At 41.2% G+C, this 11451-nt stretch overlaps 1 pseudogene; it reads right to left on the bottom strand.

The window, feature by feature from the left end:
* Positions 1-5958: 5958 nt before the first annotated feature.
* LOC103587532 overlaps positions 5959-11451 on the bottom strand; it is a 12511-nt pseudogene continuing 7018 nt past the window's right edge.

An 11451-nucleotide genomic window follows, 5' to 3' on the forward strand; every position in this document is an offset into this window, starting at 1 on the left:
AGTTTATCCATTCACTACAGTGGCTGTGGATGTGTGAGAGTAGAGTTTGTGACTCATGCTGAGGTATGCAGAGTTCAGTCACTGGCAAGGCGATTTGCTGTAGGTGACTTGAGATATTGTCATGATTTGCAGTCATGCTGGACAAAACGAGAAATTGCTGTGTCCCCAGATTCTCTTGTTGAAGCTGAATGTGGGAAATAGCACCTAGGAAGAGGAGGTAGAACCTTGGCCAAGGACCTATGGTATTTATTGAACTCCACCTAGTAAGGCATTCTAGGGAGAAGGATGGGAAATAAGCATGGAGTGGGGGCAGAGGGAGAAGTTGTCGTTGTTTAAAAAATAATAGCCAGACCTAAAGCCTAGGGGGAGATAAAAACGTGTACGAGAAACTGTATTGTAAGGTGAAAAATGCTTAAGAGTTACTTTGAAAATTTAAGAGGAAGAGTTTTTTAGGGAAGAGGTGAGGAATGTGGTTTGGGTGGTCAGAGAAAGCCTTTGCTACAGGACGTAATGTTTGAGCGGGCTTTGAAAAATAGCTCTTTCAGACATGGGAGGTCGTGAGAATGGGAAGAGGTCACTACTCTTGGTGAAAGTGGGATATGAGGTTGGAAAAGTATGTTAATGGCCAGATTATGAAGCGTGTTGGTTAAAGCATTTGGCTTTTATTTTGTGGGTCATGAGGTGATGGTACTGAAAGGTATCAACTGAGGTAGTGACATGACTACAATTGTTTGAGCCGACCCCGTGGCGCACTCCGGGGAGTGCGGCGCTGGGAGCGCAGCGACGTTCCCGCCGCGGGTTCGGATCCTATATAGGGATGGCTAGTGCTCTCACTGGCTGAGCGCAGTGCAGACGACACCACACCTAGGGTTGCGATCCCCTTACCGGTCACGAAAAAGACAAAAAAAAAGAAAAAAGAATTGTTTGAGGATGTTGAAATGGCTTCAGTAGAAAGGAAGGAAGAGGAGGAAGCTGGAGAGATTGTTGCAATTGACAATGAGTCATTTGCTAAGGGGTAGTGGGGCTTGATGTGAGGAAGGCTATAGAAGTTACAGGAGACAGGACTTTTGAAACCTGTTCTAGTATTGATGTGAGAGAGATCAAAGATTACTCAAGGGTTCTAGGTGACTCAGATAATGGGTGGGCTGCTAACAGGAAGAGGAAGAACAGATTTGGGAACAAGTATCTTAAACTCAGTTTTGGACATACTTTGCCATGCCCAATATACCTCTAGGTGGTTTTGTTTGGCAGACATTTGGAAGTGTTTCCAGTCAAACTGGCATTTTGGGTAGAAATTAGCTAGTTATCTAGTATTTGTCGAGCATCTCCGATAAAACCAGCGTTATCCTCAGTGCTATACAGGGGTGAGGTTTTGAAAGACGCCACCAACTTTAACACATAGGCAGACGAAACTTAACAGAGTTGAATTACATTCAGGAAAAATGTATTTTATAATAGGTATAAGCTGCTATGCTAGGGATAATAAAGTGAGCAAGACGCAGTCTCAGCCTTAATGGAACTTGCAGAACAGAGAGGGAAAGACACAGTTTCTCAAGTAAGCATGCACATTTACTGAGTTTTCTCTTCTGCATTGATGATTAATGGCCCCACCATCTAGTCAAATTCTCAAGTCAGTAACCTAGAAGTCATCCCTGACTTCCTCCCAACTCTGCAGTCAGTCTCCAAATCCCATGGATCCATTACAGATCTTACATCTGTTCTTTCTTCTTGGCTGTCATTCCATTAGTTTAGACTAGTGGTTCTCAACCTGGAGAACCCTGCACATTAGAATCACCTGGGAGCTTTTAAAACCCCTTATTTATGTATCTCAGCTTCAAAGAAGGTCAGTGTATCCCACAAAAAAATTTTTTCGAAGTGAATCTATATTGAATAAAACACTTTTACTGAATCAGTTTTTTGAACAAATATGACATTTATGCAGTCATGCCTCGCTTGATGACAGAAATATGTTCTGAGAAATGGGAATGCGTCATTAGGTGATTTCATTGTTGTGCAAACATCATGCAGTATACTTACACAAACCTAGATGGTGTAGCCTACTACACGCCTAAGCTATATGGAATAATAGCCCCTGGCTCCTAGGCTGCAAACTTGTACATCATGTTACTGTACTGAATACTGTAGGTCGTTGTAACACAATGGTATTTGTGTTTTTAAACATATCTAAACATAGAAAAGGTATAGTAAATATACAATATTATAATCTTATGGGACCACTGTCATATATGTGATCCACTGTTGGCCAAAATGTTGTTATGCAGTGCATGGCTGTGTATGTAATGTTTTCTTTCCTACCTAAGAAGTCCTCAATAGTAAGTTTCATCTGTGACTGGAGTAAGAGTATTTTTTAAAGCAAACCTTCATTAAATAATGGTTTTTGGACATTGTCAAAGCATTCAAGTTATGACAGTTATAATTGCTAGATTTTTTAAAGGATGGAAAGTCCAAATATGAAATATCTTTTAGTACCATCATATTTTTAATAATATCTGAACTATTTTTGGTGGGGGGAGGATGCAGTGGCAGGGGTATCTATAAGCTACTCCTTTGCACTGCCCTCCAGATAATACTGCTATCTTCTCTTCTCTTCCCATTCCTTCCTTTTTTCATTAAGGTATGGTGTGAACTTGACTTCTCAACAGTAAACATATTCACTTATTTTCTTATTCTCCATTTATCAAATTTACTGTATTTAGCACTCCTTGTTAATGAATATTCAGTAATCCTGTTGAAAGAAAAATTCCATCTGCACTATCACATGTTTAGAAAAGTAGTAGCGGTAGTAATTAATCACCAGTGAGGAGCTTTTCCATTCTGATGCCAACAAGGAATATAGGATTTTCTGGGAAGATGATACTTTAATGAAATACTGTATGTGGAAGATCCTAATACATGCCTGAAGCAAAAAATTATTCTTGTGGTTCTCAAAATAGGATGTTATCACAGCCTTTACAGTCATTCCTCTTTTGTGTAATGGACATAAAGCAGAGTAGGGATAAAGACATTCAGTTGTTAAAGAATTACATGAAGAACACTAATTGTGATACACCTTAGGCAGGTGCCTCATTCTCTTCATCTGTAAGGATGTTGTAAACATTACAAGTACTAAGACATATAATGACCTTAGAACAGCATCTGCCCTGTAGGAAGTAGATGTTAGCTGTTATTGTCCTTCGTAGAAAGTCAACACAGGACAGTCCTAACAAGCATGTGCTCTGGAGCCTCACTGCCTAGGTTTGATCCCAGCTTACCTGTTTACTAGCTAGGTGACCCTGGGCAAATTACTTACTGCTCCCTGTGCTTCGGTTTTCTCATGTGAAAAATGAGTATTATAATAATAGTGTTATGCAAACCAAGACAGGTTAAATCAGCTTATAATAGTGTCTGGTTTAAAAAGGTTTATTGCTGCTACTACCACTTCATCAAGTGGCTAGTTTTCAGCTGTGGTTTCTCCTTCCTCCCCTCCTTTTGAAAAATACACCTTGAAATTTATACAATAGATAAAAATCTATAGTTTCACTAAAAAAGCTATGCTATTAGTGAAGAACACTAATTCACTGCTAGAATTGTGGCTAGAATGTAAGAACTATAGGAATGTAGAGAAAAAAAATGGCAAGGTTTTGTTAATGTAAAAAGACTTACTGAATACAGTATGGGCTGGAATTGGAATAGGCAGAAGGGAGTAGAAATTGCATAAGATTGGGAATGGAAAGAGCACATTTAATTCCTGGATAAATAAATAAATTAATGAATCTTTGAGTTGTAAGAGTTCTGTATTAGTCCATTTCCGTTGCTTATAACAAAATACTTGGAACTGGGTGATTTACAAAAAAACGAAATTTATTGCTTACAGTTTCTGAGGCTGGGAAGTCGAAAAAGGTGGAAGCAGAGAGAGAGAGACAGACCCTCCTCTTCTTTTAAAGCCCTCAGAACCATGCCCCTGGCCACCATTTTTAATCCATTCACTACTGCACAGTCCTACAATCTAATCACCTCTTCAAGGACCCACCTTTCAATTACCATAATAGGATTTCCCTCCCTCTTAACAGTCACAGTGGGGGCTAAGTTTCTTTCTTTTTTTTAAAAGATGACCAGTAAGGGGATCTTAACCTTTGACTTGGTGTTGTCAGCACCACGGTCTCCCAAGTGAGATAACCGGCCATCCCTATATAGGGATCCAAACCCATGGCTTTGATGTTCCTAAGTGAGCCATGGGCCAGCCCAAGGTCTAAGTTGGGGGACACAATTCAAGCTTCAGGGAGTTTTGGAGGTACATAACTCAATCCACTACAAGTTCTTAATACAATCTGGCTGCAAGTCCTTTATTGGATATGTTTTGCAAATATTTTTGCCCAGTCTTTGGCCTGCCTTTTCATTTTCTTGTGTCTTTTGAAGAACACTTTAAAACTTGATAAAGTCCAATTTATCCATTTTTTTTCTCTACAATTTATTCTTTTTTGTTTAAGAAATCTTTGGAGCTGGCTGGTTAGCTCAGTTGGTTAGAGTATGGTGCTGATAACACCAAGGTCAAGGGTTTAGATCCTGTACTAGTCAGCTGCCAAAAAAAAAAAAGAAAGAAAGAAATCTTTGCCTAATCGGAGGCCACTAAGGTTTTTTCTGTATTAGCCTAGAAGTTCTATAGTTTTAACCCTTACATATATATAGATCTGTGAGTTTGAGTTAATTTTTGCATATAATGGGGTGTAAGAGTTGGGGTTTGCTTTTTTCCCTGTATGGATACCTAATCATTCCAGTCCCATTGTCCTTTCCTTATCAAAGTGCCTTGGTACGATTGTCACATTGTTTGGCTATGTACGTGAAGGTCTGTTTCCGCATTCTGTTCTATTCCATTGCTCTGAATATCTGTCTTGATCCCTATCTGATACTGTCCTAATTACTGCAGCTTTATAACAAGTCTTGAAATCAAGTCGTATAAGTGCTACACTTTTTTTTCCCCTCCTTTCCTTTCCTTTCCTTTCCTTTCCTTTCCTTTCCTTTCCTTTCCTTTCCTTTCCTTTCCTTTCCTTTCCTTTCCTTTCCTTTCCTTTCCTTTCCTTTCCTTTCCTTTCCTTTCCTTTCCTTTCCTTTCCTTTCCTTTCCTTTCCTTTCCTTTCCTTTCCTTTCCTTTCCTTTCCTTTCCTTTCCTTTCCTTTCCTTTCCTTTCCTTTCCTTTCCTTTCCTTTCCTTTCCTTTCCTTTCCTTTCCTTTCCTTTCCTTTCCTTTCCTTTCCTTTCCTTTCCTTTCCTTTCCTTTCCTTTCCTTTCCTTTCCTTTCCTTTCCTTTCCTTTCCTTTCCTTTCCCTCCCCTCCTTCCTTCCTTCTGTTATTTTAGGTTCTTTGCATTTCCATATAAATTTTAGGATCAAAAAGCTTTTTTTAAGAATCATCTTGTCAAGTTCTACAAAAAAGTTCTACTAGGATTTTTATTGGGCTGGTGTTGAGTCTGTAGATCAATTTGGAGAGACCTGACATCTTAACGATATTGACCCTTCCAATCCACGAGCATAGTATAACTCTGTTTATTTAGGTTGTCTTTAATTTCTGTCAGCACTGTTGTGCAGTTTTCAGTGTTCATGTGTTGGTCATATTTTTTGTTAAATTTATCCCTAAGTATTTTATATGTTTGCTATACTATTATAAATGGATTATCACAGCTTGTACACACATAACCAACCTAGAGCGTTCAGATCTTTAAAAAAAATGAACTAGAAGTAGGAAGAGGAGTTTGATCTGAGGAAGATGTTAAGTTGAATTTTGGCCTATGACATTGCCCCCTTTCTCCCACCCCACTCCCCCCAAGAAAACAAAACAAAAGAAAGAAGATTCTGGGTCTTTATTAGCTGAGCTTGCTTTATTAGCTGGGCTTCCCCTCCCAGCCCAACCACGGCAGTGAGTCAGGGTCTCTGTATGCAATGGGAAGATGTACCAGTGGGTCTCCTCAAAATGTGTGCATCAGCTGGACTGTGGGTAGAGTTTGGACAATATGAATGGAAGGCAGGCACTGCGGGGTCATGACCAGCTCCTGCAGGGACCACTTGTACCATCTGGGGAGTGGGAGCCACGGGAAGCACCACTGGGGCAGAGGCTAGTCCAGGTGGTGGTGGGGTCAGGAGCTGCAGCGTGGCAGCGCATCCCCCAACTCTGCTGTCCTCCAGCAGCTCAGCAGCTGGGGCGCTGCAAATGATGAGGAGTTTCCGTCCTGACGGGCCAGGGGCACACGGCTCAGTCAGTGCAGGTGGAAGGGTTTCTACCTCCTGCACACAGAGACGAGTCTGCTCCCCCCATCTGCGCTGCTTAGCACCAGCACACTCTGCAACCCCTTGTCCATTTGCAGTGTTTCAAAGAGGACATCCTAGACCACACTACTGCTGGTCTCACCATCCCCGCCCTCCGCAGAACTTGGGCCCGTGAGCAACTCCTCCGTTGCCCTCCTCTGAACAACCAGCAGATTGGGGGCCTCAGCAGTCATAGCTCCTCCACTGGAATTGGAGAGCTGGCCAGCCACGGGCTGGAGGTGGACTGTGGTCAGTTCCTGTGCAGGCTGGAGCTGGACCAGTAGGTCATTCTTCCAGCAGGAGCTGTGGAAGGAGAGAGAGATTTAGGGCTGTTTACATAGCAATGACAGTAAAGTATGGTTGTACGTGAGACCATATTCAAGGAAGAAAGTTTAGAAAAAGTTCATTTCTAGGTTTGAACCTTTCAAGGTGGTGTCCTTTTTTTTTTTTTTTTTAACTTTTTCTAAAAGATGACCAGTAAGGCTCTTAACCCTTGACTTGGTGTTGTCAGCACCACACTCTCCCAAGTGAGCTAACTGGCCATCCCTATATTGGGATCCGAACCCGTGGCATTTGTGTTATCAGCACCACACTCTCCCAAGTGAGCCATGGGCCGGCACCAAGATTGTGTCTTTTCAGAGACTGGGTAGGAACGAAGGGTCTGTCTGGAAGAAAGATAGGAAGAAAACTAGGATATAGTTAGGAAGGCAAAACTAAAAGCATTTCAAGAAGAATGGGCTAATTAAGAGTTGGACACTGCAGAGAGGTTGAGGAGCTTGAAGAATAAGGAAAAGGTCATTGAAGTGGGTCATTTTATCATTGTGACTAAAACTGTTTAGTAGAGTGGTATGGATAGAAGCCAAGTTTCAAAAGATTAGGGAAGTAAGGAAGGAAGTGGTGACTAAAGAGGACACTCTTCAGAAATTGGTGGAGAAGGAAAAGAGCATGATAGACTAGGCAATCAGGAGTGTAACAGTGTGGAAGAAGTTATCTGGGTGGGGGTACCGTGAGCCTGGAGAAAAGTATGTCTTGAAGATGCAAGGGCTGTTTTATGGCAAGGGTTTCTTAAGGGAAAGTGAGAAGTTATAGATTTCTAGGCATTTGGGACAGATAATTCCCTTTTCATTTGCTTTGGGCATCATTTTAATATCCTAATTATTTTATTTTATTTTATTATTTTATTTTTCCCTTTTTGTTTGTTTGTTTTTATCATAATTCTTTTTTTTTTGTCTTTTTTACTGACCGGCAACGGGATCGCAACCCTCAGTGTTGCACCAGCACCACACTCAGCCAGTGAGCAGGAACCGGTCTCCACATGGGATCCGAACCCTCGGCAGGAGCGCCGCCGCGCTCCCAAGCGGCGCACTCTCCAGTGCGCCACCGGGCCGGCCCATGTTTTTATCATAATTCTTTAAAAATCACTTAGAACAGGGGTTGGTCAGCCAGATCTGACCTGAGACTTGTTGACTTGTTTTTGTACAACCCTTGTGCTAAGAATTTATTTATATATATTCAAGGGTACTTTTAAAAGTTTGTGGGGAAAGGGGCCGGCCCGGTGGCGCACTGGATAAGTGCGCCGCTTGGGAAGCGCGGCGGCGCTCCCGCCCGAGGGTTCGGATCCCACATACAGACCGGTTCCCGCTCACTGGCTGAGCGAGGCGCGGGAGCGACACCGAGGGTTGCAATCCCGTTGCCGGTCCCCGGTCCGGTACGGGGGCAACACTGAGGGTTGTGATCCGTTGCCGGACACGGAAGAAGACAAAAAAAAAAGTTTGTGGGGAAAAAAAAAGTGAAAGATAATATGAATCTTTCCATGAATGTTTTAAAATACCCTTGTATATCTTAAATATGTAGAAGATATATAAAATATTTTTATAAATATTAACTGTAATATATATATTTTTAATGATCGAAGAAAAATCAAAAGAAGGATATATCATGATGTGAAAATTATATGAAATTCAACTTCCAGTGTCCATAAATAAAGTTTTTTGGGGGAACACCGCCACACTCATTCATTTATGCTCTCGTATTACAATGGCAGAATTGAGTGGCATCAGAGAGCTGTTTGATCCACAAAGCCTATTTACTATCTGGCCCCTTACAGAAGAAGTTTGAAAACTCCTGACCTAGAAGGAAAAGTGTTATAAAAGCATTGTTGGTTCCTTTTCTGACTGTCCCATGTAACTTCTGAAGAGATGATTTGCTCTTAACTATTTTTTTTTTTGGTAGACATTGGACCCTTTATTTTAGGCTATTCATAGTGAATACAGATTTTTTGTCTTAAGCATCTTTGGTTAAGTGAAGACTGATGAAGTATCAGAAAGGATGCTTATTAAAGATATCTGACCTCAGACTGCACTGGTGAAGAGTGAGCAGATGGATATTATTTGGGAAGAAACATGATAAAATTGTAATGCAAGTTGCTGACATTCTTCACTAATAGCATAGCTTTTTTAGTGAAAGTGTAGGTTTTATCTGTTGTGTAAATTTCAAGGTGTATTTCTCAAAAGGAGGGGAGGAAGGAGAAACCACAGCTGAAAACTAGCCACTTGATGAAGTGGTAGTAGCAGCAATAAACCTTTTTAAACCAGACACTATTATAAGCTGATTTAATCTGTCTTGGTTTGCATAACACTATTATTATACTCATTTTTTACATGAGAAAACCAAAGCACAGAGAGGAGTAAGTAATTTGCCCAGGGTCACCTAGCTAGTAAACAGGTAAGCTGGGATCAAACCTAGGCAGTGAGGCTCCAGAGCACATGCTTGTTAGGACTGTCCTGTGTTGACTTTCTGCAAAGGACAATAACAGCTAACATCTACTTCTTACAGGGCAGGTGCTGTTCTAAGGTCATTATATGTCTTAGTACTTGTAATGTTTACAACATCCTTACAGATGAAGAGAATGAGGCACCTGCCTAAGGTGTATCACAGTTAGAAAGTAGTGGGGCTAGGATTTCATCCCAGTCTAGCTCCAGAACCTGTGCTCTTAACCACTGTGCTGCTCTGTGGATTCTGTCTCCATTATTGCTCAGAATGGTAATTTTGTACTTTTTCTTGTAAGAACTCTACAGCTTCGTGCCACTTCAAGGACACATCTGCATTGCTGTTTGCAAGCAGATAGTGTTCCCCACAGAAATGGTATGGCAGTTGCAGGCAGTACCACTAATAGTGCTTATAAACTGCCTGAGTGCATTTATGGTCCTTTGGGTTTCCCATTCTAAAAGGTGCTGGGTGGGAAACATCAGTAATTTTGTGAATAAGAGCCCCAAATCATCCTACAGCCCTGCTTTTATCTTGATTCTTCTCTGCTTAATAAACTTTGTAGTTTATGTCTTATGTCATTGTTCAGGCAGCAGCTACAAATTTGTCAGGAATTTTGGAGAGAGACTGGATTGCTGTAGATTTGGGGATTAAATGTGTATAACTGATATCTGAGGAAATGTATAGGGTGTCCTTGAGAATGGAGAGGGAGAAGATGGCTAAAAAAGAACTGTTAGGATCTTTCCCGTTAGAAGAGTTAGATAGAGGAATCAGCAACTTTCCATTCTTTTTTTTTTTTTCCTTTTTGTCTTTTTTCATGACCGGCAATGGATCGCAACCCTCAGTGTCGCGCCCATACCGGACTGGGACCGGCAACAGGATCACAACCCTCGGTGTTGCGCCCGCACCTCGCTCAGCCAGTGAGCAGCCGGTCTGTATGTGGGATCCGAACCCTCGGCGGGAGTGCCGCCGCTGCGCTCCCAAGCGGCGCACTGTAGCAGTGCGCCACTGGGCCGGCCCCAGCAACTTCCCATTCTTGAAGGCAGACATTCTCATAATTCCCCCTCTCACCTACCTCCCATTGGTTATAGCTCACCATAAGGTCTTCTACTGATTGATCTTCTGTTTGAATTTTTACCTGGGTTGCAACACCTTAGCACATAAATCAGTACTCAGATTCTTTGTGATGATTAGTTTTGCTTTGTTTTTGCCCCTTCTGTTTGTGAGTTCCTTGTAGATAGTACTGATTCTACATTTGATACTGCTTTAATGCTACGTCATTAGTTTGGAAGAGGTGCAAGTTAGACTGCCCTTTTAACTCTCAAAGAGGCAACTCTTAACCTACCAAAATGTTTAGTGCAAAGCAGGTGCTTCATAAATTGTTGCAGGGGCCATCCAATTAGCTCACTTGGTTAGAGCTGGTGCTGATAACACCAGGGTCAAGGGTTTAGATTCCCATACCTTCCAGCTGCCAAAAAAAAAATAAAATAAAATAACCCAAACAATAAAACCCATAAATAGTTGCAGATTGATAGTTTATTTTCCAGCCAGCTATAGTAATGTTGGGTTGGGGTTCTTGAGGAGCAAAATGCTTAGGTTGGCTAGAATGTGGTGTGACTGAAACCAAGGTTAGAGAAGAGTTCAGTTTGCTTTGTGGGAGAAAAATCTCTAATCTACAGCCATAGGTTACCACTGTGAAAAGTTGAAAGCTGTCTCTGGGCAGGTGGGATGTAATTCTACAAACACCAGATAGATTGGACTAGCAAAATGAGGTATCCTATGGCCTTTTCAGTTGACTTAGGCAGAGTGGTATGCAATTTTTGTCTGTGAGTTCCTGGAGGGCTAGGCTTAGGCTTATAACTTAATTTGTATTTTTCATAGAGAAATTTACAATGTTTATGTACTGTGTCCATTCAACAAATCTGTAGACTGGTATTAGTTTAAAAGGAGAATGTGACCAAGAAAGTAAAAGGCTGAAGACTTTTCCTTACATTTTCTTTTTATTGTTGTTGTTTGTTTGTTTTTGATTGCTGGTCTGTACAGGGAAGGTATGTGCTGGGGACTAAACTTTTACTGCAGGGCAGCAATTCCCACCTTGGAGCTGTTGAAAAGTACACTTTTCCCAGCCCTACCCTAGATCTGCTGAATCTGGGTCCTCTCTCTAGATAGTTCAAACTGCCTGATTCTTATGCAGCCAGCTTGAAAATAATGTCATAGGTCTGAGAGGTGAAAGTTCAATAGGTGGCTGATCATGGGCTTGCCTCCTGCCTGCTCCTCAGATTCATTTTCTGAACTAAAAGAGTTGAACTGAAAGAGATCTTTCTTTCTTTCTTTTTTTTTTTTTTTTTTTTTTTTTTTTTTTTTTTTTTTTTTTTTTTTTTTTTTTAAAA

This window comes from Galeopterus variegatus, unplaced genomic scaffold, assembly GCF_000696425.1.
Source record: "Galeopterus variegatus unplaced genomic scaffold, G_variegatus-3.0.2 Scaffold25, whole genome shotgun sequence".
Classification (NCBI taxonomy): Eukaryota; Metazoa; Chordata; class Mammalia; order Dermoptera; family Cynocephalidae; genus Galeopterus; species Galeopterus variegatus.